Source organism: Microcebus murinus, chromosome 20, assembly GCF_040939455.1.
Source record: "Microcebus murinus isolate Inina chromosome 20, M.murinus_Inina_mat1.0, whole genome shotgun sequence".
Classification (NCBI taxonomy): Eukaryota; Metazoa; Chordata; class Mammalia; order Primates; family Cheirogaleidae; genus Microcebus; species Microcebus murinus.
The window spans coordinates 26536191-26553022 of record NC_134123.1 but is presented as its reverse complement, the minus strand read 5'-3'; positions in this window follow the sequence as shown (position 1 = coordinate 26553022).

The window sequence follows — 16832 nt, the reverse complement described above, 5'->3', positions numbered from 1 at the left end:
CTGGAAAACAACCTGTTAATCATTTCAAAAATTATTTGCAAGTGCTTCCTCCTAGCCCTAGAAAGCCTCATCACTCTTCTTGCCTGGTTAAATTCCTCCCTTCCTTTAGAGAGCAGAGCTGTCATTGTTTCTTGAGGAACACCTTTCCTTAATCTCTTTGATTTGGTAAATTGTCCCCCATAGATGGTCCCGTATGCAGGTGATGCCATGCTGCACTACTATGATCACCCCTTTACCAACAGATTTGTCACTTCCAGCTGCTGGGAATAGCAGCTGCTAATGGCTCCCAGCTGTCCCTTTTCAAGTCTTTCCCTCAACCAAAGGCTGCAGTACTCAAGATTACATCCCATCCCTGTGTAGACAACCTACATCCAATGATGGCTCAATGGAGGAAGGGGTTATAAACTCTGGCTTTTCCCCCTTAATTTGGGATGTCTTCGTAAGATCACCCTAGCTCTGGTGCTCCCCATCACATTGGCTAAGTCTTCTGCCATGACTGCATTGCTTTTCAACTTTTCCTCCTCTCAACCCTGCATCTCATAGTGTTGTTCTGGGAGCATTCTCCAATAAACCCCTTACGTTCACATCACCATGGCAATGTCTATGGAACCCAGCTGAAGGGTCCTTCCCAACATTTGTCATGTCTACAAATATATGATGTCAGACAGCCTGCCCCTGAATCTTGGTTGTGCCACTCAACAGTTCTGTGACCTTGTACAAGTGACTTATGTTGCATGTGTTTCATTTTCATTACCTATTTTATTGTAAGAATTAAATTGTTTAGACCTTTGTCTTAGTCAGTTAGGGCTGCTACTACAAATTGCCATAGACTGGATGGCTTAAACAAAACTTATTTCTCATGGCTCTGAGGATGGAAGTCAGAAATCAGGTGCCCTCTTCCTGGTTTTGTCTTCACGTGGCCTTTCCCCGCTGCATGCATGAAGTGAGAGAGAAAGAGAGAAGATCCCGTGTTTCCTCCTCTTTTTAAAAGGGCATCAATCCCAGCATGAGGTACCCATCCTCAGGAACTCATCTAATCCTAATTACCTTCCAAAGACTCCACCTATAAATACTATCATGTTGGAGGTTAATGCTTCAACATAACATAGAAATTTCGGGGGAGGGCCACAAAAATTCAGTCAATAGCAAATAGCACCCAGCACACTACCGTATTCTAAATAATAGCTATTACTATTATTACAAAAGTGTTTTGCTACTTGAATCTAGAGATGATCTAAAATATAAATACCTCTGGGAGCTGCCACCTAAAACCAAAGTTCTACAAGTGTGTTATTTGCAAAAACCGTGAGATCACACACAAATGAACGATCCTTTGTTTAGAAGAGGGTGAGAAAAGCTTACAAATCTCACACCTGGAGCCTCAGGGCATTAAGACCTTTGAGATGTTCAGAAAAATAATCTGCTTCATTTTAATCCAATAGCCCCAATACTGACACCATGGAGACATTTCTTCAAGTAGCATCTACAGTCCTTTGTGGATCAATTAGCAACACCTCTCAGCAGGGATGATTTTGCAAAGAGTGAGGCAGCTTTAACGGGACTCTGGGCAGGGCAGGATAAGGGTCTGAAAGGAGGTCATTTTACTTCCTTGAGCTGCCCATGCCCTTCCCTGGCCTTGCCAGTGTTCTTGTGACCCACCCAAATGTCACTGCACAAGCCACCACCAGAAAGGCCCGGAAGTGACATTAGACAGCCGCCCAAAGCAGGGTGAATTACTAGATGAATATGTGGTCTTCTGAAGTCACAAATTGGCTACAATCTCCTTTTCTCGGTGTAAGCAAAAGCACCCAGCAGAGCGGCCTGCTGTGTCCTGCTGCTGTGGGCAGTGTGCGGAGCCTGTTCTCGGCTTGTTACCGCTATTTCCTGATCGCAGTGACTGATGAGGTACTCAATACTAGCCTGGGTTTTGCTCCTGGGGATCCCACACCCAACTGACAAAGCTTTCTTGTGAAACAATTACTTTTAATATACCCTACTGACTTACAAACACAAAAACAGAACTTTCGCTTGGATAAGCAAATTTCCTTTTTACTGAATAAAGACAAAAATAGGTGAGTAGTAATTTGTGTGTAACAGAAAGAAAATGGAAGAAAAGGAGAGAAAGACTAAAATGTGATGAGTGGGTGGGTGAGGTGCTAAGCTGCCTCAGTTTTCTCAAAATGTAGAGAGCCTTAGTTTTCCAAAATGTTTAAGAATAAAAGGTTACACACACACACACACACACACACACACACATGCACACACATACATACACAGAAAGAGAGAGATCTGTCCAGAAAGTATCCAGTTATTGTTAATATAAAGAGTCTCAGATGATTCAGAAGGCTTTTGGGGATGATGCAATGAGCACGGTGCAAATAAAAGTGTGGCACGAATGCTTCAAAGAGGGTCGAGAATCTGTGGAAAGTGATCCACGTTCTGGAAGGTCTGCAACAAGCAGGAAACCTGAGAAGGTTGAACATGTACAGATTAGGTTAAGAGACACTGGGAGAACTATGAGGTCCCAAGGTGCCTACATTGAAGGGGACTGAGGTGCCATTGTCCTATGCACAATGTTTCTTGTATCTTGTATTATATGCGATAAATGTCTCTATTTTTCCTATTACATGGCTGGATACTTTCTGGACAGACTATATATATTTCTTTCTATCTATCTATCTATCTATCTATCTATCTATCTATCTATCTATCTATCTAATCAATAGGGTGAATGTGTGTCCCTCAAATTCATATGTTGAAATTCTAATTCCAATGTAATGACATGTGGAGATAGCGCCTCTGGGAAGTAATTGGGTCATGAGGATGGAACCCATACGAATGAGATTAGTGCCCTTATAAGAAGAGTCCAGAAACCTAGTAGCTGTCTTCTCACCATGTGAGGATGCAACAAGGAGATGGTCATCTGCGAACTAGGAAATGGGTCTGTACCAGACATCAACTCTCCCAGCACCTTGGGCTTGGACTTCAAAGCCTCTAGAACTGGGAGAAATAAATATTTGTTATTTGAACCACTCAGTCTCTAGTACTTTGTTAGAGCAGCTGGAACTAAGACCAGAAATATATACAGGCATTCTCCGTTTTACTGCTGTTTGCTTTATTGAGCTTCAGAGGTATTATTGCATTTTTTACAAATTGAAGGTTTAGGCAACACTGCATCAAGAAAATTGATTAGCATCATATTTCCAACAGCATGTGCTCACTTCGTGTCTGTGTCACATTTTGGTAATTCTCATAATATTTGAAACATTTTTATTATTATTAAATTATTAAATTTAATTATTAAATTATTAAAATTATTTAATTTTAATTTAATAATTTAATTTTAATTTAATTATTAAATTATTATTAAATTAATTATTTTAATTGAAATTTATTATTTATTGTTTTAAAAAATAATAAAAACATTTATTATTTAATATGTTTCCTGGTGATCTGTGCTCAGTGATCTTTGATGTTACTATTGTAATTGCTTTGGGCCACCTCTAACCGTACCCATTTAAGATGGCTAACTGAATTGATAAATGTTATGTGTGTTCTTACTGCTCCACCACCATGTGTTACCCTATCTCTTTCCTTCTCCTTGGGTCTCCCTGTTCCTTAAGATACAGCAATATTGAAGGTAGGTCAATTACTAATCCTATAATGGCCTCTAAGTGTTCAAGTAAAAGGAAGAGTCACATGTCTCTCACTTTAAATCAAAAGCTTGGAATGATTATGTTTAGCAAGGAAGGCATGTCAGAAGCCAAGAGAGGCCGAAAGCTAAGGCCTCTTATGCCAAACAGTTAGCCAGGTTGTGAATGCAAAGGAAAAGTTCTTAAAGGAAATTAAAGGGGCAGCTCCAGTGAACACACAAATGACAAGAAAGTGAAACAGCCTGTTGCTGATATGAAGAAAGTTTTCATAGTCTGGATAGAAGATCAAACAAACCACAACATTCCTTTAAGTCAAAGCCTAATTCAGAGAAAGGCCCTAACTCTCTTCAATTCTATGAAGGCTGAGAGAGATGAGGAGGCTGCAGAAGAAAAGTTCGAAGCTATCAGGGGTTGGTTCATGAGGTTCAACGAAAGAAGCTATCTTTATAACATGAAAACGCAAGGTGAAGCAGTAAATCCTGATGGAGAAGGTTCAGCAAGTTAACCAGAAAATCTAGCTATCATCATTCATGAAGGTGGCTACACTAAACAACAGATTTTTTTTTCGGCATATTATGGGGGTACAGATTTTAAGGTTTCAATAAATGCCCATTTTCCCCCCTCCCCCCAAAAGTCTGAGTCTCCATCATGACCATCCCCTAGATGGTGCACATCTCACTCATTATGTATTAAACAACAGATTTTCAACGTAGACAAAACAACCTTCTGTTGGAAGAAGATGCCATCTAGGATTTCCTGCAGAGAAGAAGCTAATGCTTGGCTTCAAAGTTTCCAAGAATAGGCTGACTCTCTTGTTAGGGGCTAATGTAGCTGGGGACATTATGTTGAAGCCCAATGCTCATTTACCATTCCCCAAATCCTAGGACACTAAAGAATTATGCTGAATCTACTCTGCCTATGCTCTAGAAGTAGAACAACAAAGACTGGATGTCAGCTCATCTATTTACAGCATTGTTTACTGAATATTTTCATCTTGCTATTGAGACCTACTACTCAGAAAAAAAAAAGAATACTTTCAAAATATTACTTCTCACTGACAATGCACCTGGTCCCCCAAGAGCTCTGATGAAGATGCACAAGGAGATTAATGCTGTTTTCATGCCTCCTAACACAGTAGTTATTCTGCAGCCCATAGATCAATAAGTAATTTTGACTTTCAAGTCTTATCGTTTAAGAAATAAATTTTGTAAGGCTGTAACTACCATAGATAGTGATTCCTCTGATGGGTCTAGGCAAGGAAAATTGAAAACCTTTTGGAAATAATTCTCCTTTCTGAATGCCACTAAGAGTATTTTTTATCCAAGGGTAGGAGGCCAACATATCCACATTTTGAGAGAAGTTGATTTCAACACTCTTCAATGACTTTGAGGGGTTCAGGAGATTTCAGTGAAGGAAGTACCTGCAGCTATGTTGGGAATAGCATGAGAACTAGAATTAGAAGCCCAGAGATGTGACTGAATTGCTGCGATCTCATGATACAACTTGAATGGATGAGGAGTTGCTTCTCCTGGTGGAGCAAAGAAAGTGGTTTTTTGAGATAGAATCTACTCCTGGTGAAGATGCTGTGAACTTTATTGAAATGGCAACAAAGGATTTAAAATATTACATAAACTTAGTTGATAACGGAGTAGCAGGATTTGAGAGGACTGACTTCAATTTTGAAAGAAGTTCTACTGTGGATAAGTTGCTATCCAACAGCATCACATGCTAGAGAGAAATATTTCATGAGAGGAAGAGTCAATCAATGTGGCTAATTTCAGTGTTGTCTTATTTCAAGAAATGGCCACAGCCACTCCAACCTTCAGCAATTGTCAGAGTTAGTGGCCGTCAACATTGAGGCAAGACTCTCTATCAGCAAAAAGATTTATGATTTGCTGGGCTCAGATGATCATTAACATTTTTTAACAGAATATTTTTCAATGAAGGTATGTGCATTTTTTTTGGACATCAAGGCTATTGAACACTAAATAGACTATACCATAATGTAAACATTACTTTTGTACATACTGGGAAACCAAAAAGGTTGTGTGATTCATTTATTGCTGTATTCATTTTACTGTAGTGCTCTAGGAGCAAACTTGCAGTATCTCTGAGGTCTGCCTGTATATAGGCTTTTGTTGATGCCAGGCATATTATTTTATTGTTGGCACAATAGAGTTCTGGCTCAGTTCTCTCTTGTTTTCCATTGATGAGTCCTGGGCAGGCATAGACTCTTCTCTTTACCTTTCTAGAACCCAGTGAATCCGGATCCATACAAAAGTCATTGTGTATCATGAAAAACATTCTCCCCCAGCTCTCTGGGCCTTTATTGCTATTTTTCTATAGGACACTGACTCTATCTTGGTCTTCATGGCATTTTGTGCCTAAATGGACAGTCTAATGAAGACCTATATCTCAATTTTTTTCAGTTCTATTGACTTTCTTTCCAACTACATTTTAAAAACAATTTAATTTTCCTTAAAATAGGGCTCATTACCTAACAGTTTCATAACTTTTTGTCTTCTTCATTCTTCTAGGTATAAAGTGTGATAGTGAAGTGGACATCTGGAGATCAACAGAATTAAAGTTTGTAAGATTTTTTTCCTGATTCCCAGGGAAAACTTAAGCAAATCAGTATGGACATTAAGGAAAAGGAAACTTTAGTATAGGCTGGTGCTGTGCAGCAGGGTGAAAGATGAGTCCAACTATTCCTTTCAAGGAGCAAGGAACAGAAAAGTGTCATGTGGGGAATTGCAGTTCTTATACACCAGTGTGCTTTCCAGTTTAGTTTAAAAGCTAAGCTTTTCCCAGAAGAGCAATTATACCTATATTATCTATCCATCCACCCATCCATCTATCTACTCATTCACTCATTCCTTCAAACCAGTAAGGGATTGAGGTCAAAAGCAAATAAAAACAAATTTTACCTAGTCACCATCTTCAATTATGAAAGACTGGTTTTCTACTTTTTCCCTGTTAAGTTCTGGGTAATTAAGAATGGATAGCTGATAAAGCATGCTAACTACAGCTGGTCCCCAGAAAAGCGAAGATCTGGGAATATTCTTTAGAAAATATTTGTCTTGGAGCAATTTATCATCCGTGCCTGCTGACTTCGGGAGGGGGCTTAAAGTGTTTGCATGACAGAATGGCAGTGAAAACAATGTTCTGGGAAATGTCAAGCACTGCTAAATGGTAATTCAAGCATGGAATTATCACACAACTTGATGTTTTAAAGACGGGCAGGGATTTAAGATGAAAAAAAAAAGAGAGAGAGTAAAATATATGTTATCCTGGAAAATTCACCAACAACTGTGACCATCACCAACATTTTTTAAATAATGGTAGAAATAATTGACCTTTTCAAGACTTATTGGCACTTCCAGGTGCTAATATAATTGCACTGAGGAATCTACAGGTTTCTTTTCATATTAAAGTTAGCTTGCAGTTTCATAAGAACTCAGCTAAGTGTCCACCCTCATCCCTAGCATGTATTGAATTGATTTTTTCTATTTCAAAGAACAGTTCTCAAAGTGTGGACTCTGTTAAGGAACATTTTCTATATATTTATACACACACACAGACACACACACACACATACACTCACTAACCACTCCAGATAGTTTCCTTTATGCTGGATTAAAAGCCAGCTAAAATAAAGCCTTTGAAAAACTTCCCATTTTGGGGATATGTCCTTGTCTTCTACATCTTGTTAATTATGAACTAAAACACAGTAGAACAAACACAGTAAAAGCAAAGGGAAATAAACCATAAAGAATTAAAAGGGAATGAAAAAGAGGCAAAATAAAGGACAGTTTTGAAAGCAATGTTATTTTTTATTATTTGGTGCAGAAAACTGTGAAGCCCATAAAACAATCTACAGGAAGTGAGAAAGATTTCTTCTCATTACTGGCCTTGAGGCAATTTTTTAAGCTGCCATAAACTGACAAACAGACATGATGGATATCATTATAAAATACACTGAGTTGGAAAATGGAGCACGGAATGAAATGGTCCACATCAAAGGGAAAAAAAAGTAAGTCCCACAGAGTTCTCCACAGGGTGACTAGCTCCAGGACTATTAAAGACCCACATCATAAAATTAGCCCCAACCTTGCATGAGTTTTTTTTTTTTTTTTGGAAGATCATACGATCGACCTATTATTTATTACTTATATCTTGTGATTCCAAAATTCATGTCAAGACCTACCAAGTAAAATTAAGGCTAGTAGCCCCCATCTTGTGATTAAATAGACAACTACTACTATAATGAATCTCCTTCATATTTAAAGAAAGCATTGCAGGGGCAAAAAAAACACTAGTGCCAATTTTTCCTGTGTTCAAACTCATTGGGGGTGAGGATGGAATGTATGTGCATTAGGGTTTTTAGGTCCAGGGGGACCGCTCTGTTTGTGTGAATACCAAATTATTCCAAAAAGGGAACAGCAATTCCTCCAACACCTCTACATGCCCCTTCTGTTCCAAGGCTGTTCAGGCAAGGACCAGTCCTGCAGGACTCACTCCTTCTTCCTTCCTGCTGCAGACCAGGATATACACAGAGAACTTTGCAGTTACAGCAAAATCGCAATGTGATTGGAAGACAAATCTACCTTCGAACTCCAGCCCTGCCCTCAGCTAAACACTGTGGCCTCTGGCTGTGTCACTTAAGTTACTGGCACTTGCATTTTCTCATCTTTAAAATTAGTATAACAAAGTCTACCTCACATGAATATTGTAAGCATGAGCGAAATACAATAAATTATATACAACAGGAACATAGTTAATTATTGCCATATCGGCATTGATTGATTGTCTTTAATAGGCTGTCCCAGGTCAGGGATTGCATAAATAGACCCAGGATTTTTGGATTTATGAAGAATGGCTTCCTGCAAATGATTGGGTAGGCAGGGCTATAAAGTGGAATTGCATCATAACCAAGCATTCCCTGCTGTGTGTGATCATATCCCACTTATCTCAGAGACTTCGTCTTTTCCAGCCAGAGAAAGTCCTAAAGGAAAAGGAATCACCTGGGCATGGGGTGCCTGTCCCATGCCTGTCCTTGTTTTGTTGGAACTCCTGCTTGTCCATGTCCTTGAAACTATTAGCAAAGCTTCATCATGGGTAAACTCTCTAGCTCTCACTTTCCACCCATTTAAATGGAACTAATAACGTTCACCTTCTCTCGCTCAGTTCCCTTATGATAGAAATAGCATTGGGTGTAAAAGTAGTTTAATAAGTTATAAGTTTTACCTACGTGGTCTTATTTAAAGCAGCATTCACAAAACAGTACACATATTGAGTTCCAAGAAAACCGGTCATCATGGACTTCCCTGATCTCAACACCCCCTGCTGCTCCAGTTGATTTAACTATTCCCATCAGATTTTAAACTTTTATTTTAGCTGTTTCCTTCTGGTTTTGTATTATGGCGAGACCAGGAAATGTGCCTTTTTCGACTATCATCTTTCCCAGTGCCTATGAAAATGCCTCATTCACAGTGGGGCTCCACGGATGCTTTGCAAATCGAATTATTTCCAGTGATGGGTTTTCTACAGAAACGTTAAACACCTCCTCATACTTCGCAGAAAGCTTCCTGACCGGGATATTGCTAAAAGGAGATTGTCAGAGGTTCCAAGAGTGATAGCTACAGAATCGTGGAATTTTTTGAGCTGGAGGAGAACGTGAATACTATGAATTCTGCACTATTATTTTTCTAAATGGTTAATTGAAGGCCCAGTGAGGAGGAGGGGTCAGAGTTATCCAGCTTGAAGGTGACAGAGCCAAGACTGGGAAATAGCTCCCCTCACTGCCATCATTGCCCCTTTCCTTATTATTGTCTCACATAAACATTTAGAAATTTGGCAGAAAAAAACATGAGATATCTCTCAAGTCTTTCTAAAAGAGAATATAAATGGTGAAAATGAAGCAAAAAAAATAGTGGAATCTAGTGTACAAAACATTTTACTTTTGGAAAATATTAAATTGTGATGATTTAGATAAAACATATATGATGTGGGTATGGGCATACTTGATTGCCTGTGTTCATTGGGCATTCGATTTTATAAGTGTTATGAATCACAATAATTTCCTCTGGACTAAAGTAGCATTTGAAAATAGGAAAAATAAAACCTTTGTTGCTTTCTTCTAAACACGCACACACTTTTTTTTTTTAACATTATTTTATTTGGCAGCATACAACCTGTCATTAAAAACAAATCTACAGATTAATCAGTTTTGGTTATTATAATTGCATTTTAGGAGTTTCTACATCTGCAGGGTCTAATACCATTTGTTGAGGAGTCTGTTATTATTTTTCCATTGAATTGCCTAGTGCATCTTTGTCTAAAATAGCCATATGAATCTGTGTGGGTCTATTTGTGAATGCTTTATTCTGTTTGCTTGATCTATGTGTCTATACTTTTACCAAGACTACACTCTCAAGATTACTGAAACAGGACAGTAAACCTTAAAAATTGGGGAATACGAGTTATCTAACTTGATTCTTCTTTTAAAAAATTTTTTTGGTTATTATCATCTCTTTGTCATTTCATAAAAAAATCATAATCAGCTTATCTGTTTCTGTACAAAACATCTGTTTCAATTTTGATTGCAATTGCATGAAATCTATAGGAATAATTGACATTTTTTTTCTCAGTTAGGTCTTCTTTTCCATAACCGCAGTATGCCTTTCTGTTTATTAAAGTCTTTGTTGATTTAGTTCATCATTGTTTTATAGTTTTCAATATATAGATCCTGTACATGTTTTATTAGTTTTATGGCTATTTCATTCCATTTGGAGCTATAGTAAATGGTATTTTTATAAAGTGTTCATTGCTAGAATATAGACATGCAATTGATTCCCAAGTGTATACTGTACTTGTAGCATTAAACTTTTCTAAGTTCACTTATTATATCTAGAAGTTTTTTTGGTAGATTGCTTGGAATTCTCTGCATTGACAATGGTGTTGTCTAATAAATGAGGCCAATTTTATCCCTTCCTTCCCAATCTGAAAGTCTTTTATATTTTATGCTTCCATACACTGGTTAAAACTTCCAGTGTAATATTGAATAGGAGTGATGGGAATACACAGTAGACTTCTTGCATTTTTTCTGATGTTAATGAGAACACATTCAGTCTTTTGCCATTAAATATCATGCTAGCTATACATTTTTTTTTCACTAGTGTTGAGGTTGAATATACATTTTTTTGAAGCTGTTTTTCACTGGGCTTGAGGAAGTTCCTTTCTTTTCCAAATCAGTATAACGACCTCCATAAGCAAGAAAACTTTTTAATATAGTTTTTTTAAAAAAACAGTTCTCATATGTTTCAAGTTCCCAGGCCAATAAGATTTGCTGCCCAGAACTTTGTAACTTTCTGTTGCACTTATGCATTCGCTTTTGAGTTACTTTCCTAGAAATGGCAGAGCCTCCTGGCAGCCACTAGGTAACTACAAAGACTTACACCACCTGTTTGTCTGGAGAAGTCAACATAAATGACACCCCACCACAGATCGTGCCCAACGACCTGCTGAGCAGCCTATTCCCTGCAACCCGCCTGCGCACAAGCCTTAAACAATGATCCATATTAAATCCTAGCTCATTATACTACTAAAATCCCTGCCCTGGGAGGGACTTACTCACCATGCCCTGCACTCTGCGCCAAACATGCAATGATGCTCACTTCCTTCATGCATTATTCATCTCACCTCCAGAAAAAAACCCTGATCCCATTGGTTGGGGAGGTGGATTTGAGGCAGTCCATTCCTCCCACCTCCAGGTTGATGAGTCCTCTGCAATAAATCCTTTCTTCCTTGACAATCCTCCTTGTTTCAGTAATTAGCTTTCTGTGTGGCAAACAACAGAGAGAACCCCCCTTGTGGGTTCGTTAATATTAGCTGATAGTTTTTATTATGAATTGTCAACATTGACACATGGCTAGCTGATTTTTCTGCCCCAATTGGTATAATAATTTTTTCTTTATTAAACTGTTAGTAATATATATTCCATTGATTTTCTAATATGGAAACAACCTTGCATTCTTAGAAAAAAACTCCACTTAGTCATTTGTATTGTATTAGTCAGGGTTCTCCAGAGAAACACAATCATCCACATTTAGGATTGTTTTGTCTTCTTAGTGAATTAAGCTTTTTATCTCTCTTTAATCCTGGCGATTTTCTTTGTCCTAAAGTTTACTTTGTCTGATTTTTAACATGACCACTTTAGATTTCTTTTGATTAGTGTCTGCATGCTATATCTTGTTCCATTCTTTTACATGTTTTAATCAATATTACTTTTAATACTGACATCGTCCTTCATTTAATCCTTTTGTGCTCTTCATTTTGATCCAAGTTCCTGACCTATAGTATTTTCTTTTTCCCTGAAAACTTGTGTTTATCTATTAGTGGTTATGTTAAGGATTGCAATGAAAGTACTTAACTTTTTATAGTCTGCCTAGAATGAATATTTTGCAACTCCAAGTGGAATGTAGGAATTCTTTCACCCTCTAATCCCTTCACTATCTGTCCTTTATTATACAATTGTCTTATATATGACATCCATGTAGACTAGAAATTCCACTGGACAATGCTATAATTTTTGTTTCAACTCTACAAAATATTTTTAAAAATTCAGGAGGATAAGAGCAGTTTATTATATTTACCCAGATAATGATCATTTCTGCTCTTTCTTCATTCCTGATGTTCCAAGTTTCCTCTTGGAATAATTTGTCAGTAGAACATTCTTTCACAATTTTATTTTTAGAATAACAAATTATTTTTCCTTCAGTTGAATTTTTTTTTTATTGTACTTTCATTCCTGTATGACACATCCCTGGGTATGGAACTCCTAAATGACTGTACTTTAAAAAACATAAAACAAATCAATTCCACAACATTTTAAACACTTTAAAAATGTTCCATTTCCTTCTGTCTTCCTCTGATTTTTTTTTTCCTTTTTTTATTTTGGCATATTATGGGGGTACAGATTTTAAGGTTTCAATAAATGCCCATTTCCCCCCTCCCCCCAAAAGTCTGAGTCTCCATCATGACCATCCCCCAGATGGTGCACATCTCACTCATTATGTATGTATATACCCGCCCCCCTTCCCACCTGCCCAATAACCTATTGATTTTTTTTTAATGAGTAATCCATAGACACTTGAAGCATTTCCCTGTAATCCCCCAGAAGTAATGCCCCATTTTTCTCTACCTTCAAGAATTTTTCTTATCTCTAGTTTTTAGCAGTTTGATGCAGATGTGCATAGTCGTGTATTTCTCTTGTTTAGAGAGCATAAGCTTCTTGAACCTGTAGATTTATATCTTCTGCCAAATTTGTAAAGTTTCCAGCTAATATTTCTTCATGTGTGTACTTGCACGTGTATGTGAGGTGAATTCTGTGTTCTTTCTTCTCTTTTTCTAGGAATGTTACACCTGTTAGCACCATTCAGCAGGTTTCTGTGACTTTACTCATTGTCATTTATTCGTCAGTTTATTTCTGCTGTTCAAATTAGACAATTTTTATTAAATATAGTCAAGATCACAGACTCTTATCTCCGTCATTTTTATTTGCCTCTTGAGCTCATTCAGTGGGTTTTTAATTTCAGTTTATTGTATTTCTCAGTTTAAAATTTTCAATTTAGTTCTCCTTTGTATTTGATTCTATTCACTAGAAGAGTGTTTCACTTGTGTGAAGCATTTTTATAATAGCTGCTTTAAAGTCTGTTTTAGAAAATTTCAGTATCCGTGTCATCTTGGCATTTTTTTAAAAAATTATCTTTCCCACTCAAATTGAGAGTTTCCTGGTTAGTAATTTTGGGTTATATCTTCAACATTTGCAATGTGTTATTTGATGGTGGCTCTTGTTTCAATCCTATAGATATTGCTGATACTTTTGTTTTAGTAGGCAATCTACAAAATTTTGCTCAGGCCATAAGGTTTGACCATCTTGCTGGGGAATTTGGCCCTGATGGCAATACCATTTTCAAAGCCCTTGCAGTGGTATTTGGGTTTGTCTTATCTGTTCACCATCAGTAACCAACTGAGACATGGATGTTAGTCTACCATGGATGTTAGTTTAGTTTTCAAAATCTATTTATTCTGCGTATGGTCAGGTCCATGAAAGTGTAGCTCAGGGTTGAGCCCACGAGTTTATAAATAACTTTGTTCTGCAGATTTCATACATTCTTTCCTCCCTATTACCATCCCATTACTTTATGATTTTCTTGAGACCCCCCCCCCACCCTTTTTATCTTCTGAACAGAAAGAGGGTGGGGGGTTAGGGGTTTTTTTTTGCTACACTGCACTTTCTGCAGCTGTGCTCAAGTCCAACACCAAACATCAAGAGGACAAAGATTAGTAGGTGACTACCCCTACCTGTTGGTGTCTTTGTATCTGATTAGAGAGAAAAGCTCTTGAACCAATGCAATTCTTGAAAACAGAGATACAATGCAGGGTATTTCTCTGGCCACACTCAAGCATTAAGAGACCCCTTTCTTACTTCTCATGCTAGACTACAGGATGTCCCCTGGAATTCTGTTTGTCCCAATGCCTACTTCTGGGGTTTGGGCTTCATTGTGTCCTTGCTGAGAAACACTGGAAGAAAAACAATTGGTAAACTTACCAATGGTTTGATGATACTTCAAATGCTGTTCTCTTCCAAATTGTTACTACTTTTCAGAGTCTACACATGGCTGCTTTCTGTCTAGATTTTACAGCTTCATATAGTGAAAGCACAGGATATATATGCTTATTCCATCTTACTTGGAACCAGAACCCACGAGTCTACTGATATTTAAATTATTTAAAATTCAGTAAAATTAGAAATCAGATTCCACAGTCACACTAGCCAAATCTCACATGCTCAGCAGCTGCATGTGACCAGTGGTTACAATTGTTAGACAGACCAGAACAATTTCTATCATCACAGAGAATTCTATATGTCAGAAATTAGTCTAAATCAACCAACAAACCCAAGTGAAAAACTTACCCTTAAATACTTCCAATTATTTTCACATATATTTCATTTTCTATGTAGAAGAGTTCTAAAAATGCCCCCAAATCATATCTCACATATATATGCTAAAATTGTGATGTTGTTTAGTAAACCTGTTCTGATTTCCTCTCTGTGACAGATAGAAAACCAGCAGACAGCTCAGGAAGTACTCCTGTAGCCTGCTGCCTCTGCAAAGTAGCCGGGCAGGGCTCTGTCCCACGTTTTCAAGGCTGTTCATGGTCCTTCAATTCCACCTGGTGACACTAACAGGGACTGGCAGTTACCTGTCGCTCCAGGAGTCACCAGTCTTGCGGCTAACTGATGCTATTTTTAGAAACATTACCCACTGGCAATAGGGAAAGGTGTATGGAGTTTTATCTTCCTCGGGACAGGTGGGGTCTGGGCCTGGGTGGGCAGGTGCTAATTGTGGTGTCACCAATAGGAAGATACTGATGGACCCACCGCCTGGAGAAACTCTGAGGAGCCCTGCAGTAGAGATGGGTGGAGATGGCCAAGGACACCCTACAGTGTCCCTTCCTTAAGTGCCAAGGAAAGCATGAGAGCACAGAGGACATCAGGACTCAGGGCATCCTGTGGTCATTTTACTCGTCAGAGGAGGTCCTTGTTTACACCCTCTGCACCAATCAGGGCTGTAGGGTGCTTTGCAAGCTCAGCTTGCTTTTGAACCCTGTAGAAAACATCTTGATTTTCTTCATCAGGGCATTCATAGCCCTGTGGATCTTATGTCTCCCTGAGAGTTGTAGCTTCCACACACTGCTTTCAAGCAGATGACCCTTACTGGTCAATGTCAGGGCAGGGCAGGACTCTTATAGGTCATTTTCCTCTAAAGGGTGCACTTGCAGGCTTGAATGTGCCCATGTCCTCGTGCTTCTTTGCACAGCGTGGGTCCGATGGCCAAGGGTGTGTCCTGCAGCTCCCTGGCTGCCTGGAACAGGTCATGTGGGAATCCCAAGCTGAGAGGACAGAGCATGGGGCCACCTGGGGACAGTTCCCTCTCCCACACTTAGCAAACTCACTATTTCATGTTCCTTCCCAAGGTTATTTCTATTTGCAGACGCAAGTCTTGTTTTCCCTCTCGTCTTCCTCATTCTGCATGTTTTTGGAGACTCCAGACATAGTGACATCCTGAGTGGCATTTATAAACCCTGGGGCAGGTGTCTTTTAAGTAAGAACCATGAAGAGAACAACAAGGAATTAGGGTTTCTTCTTCTAGCATGGGGCAAATGCATGACTTGGGCTCTGGCTGCCATGTCTCCACCCAAGACCATGGCAGCTGAACACAGACAGACCTGGCCATGGCATGCTAGTTATGGAAGCCACTCATTCTGTGGTTTTTGTGGCGTTGCTCCCACTGGTAAATAGCCATGCCAAAATGTCCACATCAGAGTGGACTGAAGGTTATCTCTGTAGAATTGTGCTTTTTAAAAACTTTTAAAACTATTATGGGTATATAACAGTTGTCTATCTTCATAGGGTACACGGGATATTTTGATGCAGGCATCCAATGTGAATTAATCAAATCAAGGTAATTGCGGTACCATCGCCTCAGGCATTGAATATTTCTTTGCATCAGGAACATTCTAATTTTACTGTTTTAGTTATTTTAAAGTATAACCTATCATTGATTATAGTCTCTTTGTTGTGTTGAGGTGCAAGATTATAGTCAGATAGCTAGCAAGGAGCTTTTAAAGTATGCACGGTGCACCACCCTGAGTCTACCCGTGGGGGTGTTTCTCATGCAGGCTTTTGTCCAGTCGGAGCAGACTGCAGTCAGGGTAGAGAACAGATTGAAAATAGCTGATATACCCTGGTGACAAAACAAGACAGAGTGAGGCACAAACAACCTGCCGTGAGACCACGGGGAGAAGAATGATTAATTCTGACACGAGCTGCACACACAAAAGGAAAACAACAGAAATGAAACATAAATGGAATCGACAATGTACCTTCAACGATAAATAATGCATATCGATAAACAATCTTTGCACCGGTCCTCCCTGTGTCCCTTTGATGTGTGGTGATGTCACCACGCAGAGTCAATGTTTGGAGCTCGAGGCATACGCTGGTGTCCCTTGGTCTGTGAACTCATTTCTGTGGGTGCCTGGTGACCTCATTTTCTGATTTCTTAGTATTTAGCCAGATTGCTATTCTCCGACACCCAAGAGTTAAAGGAT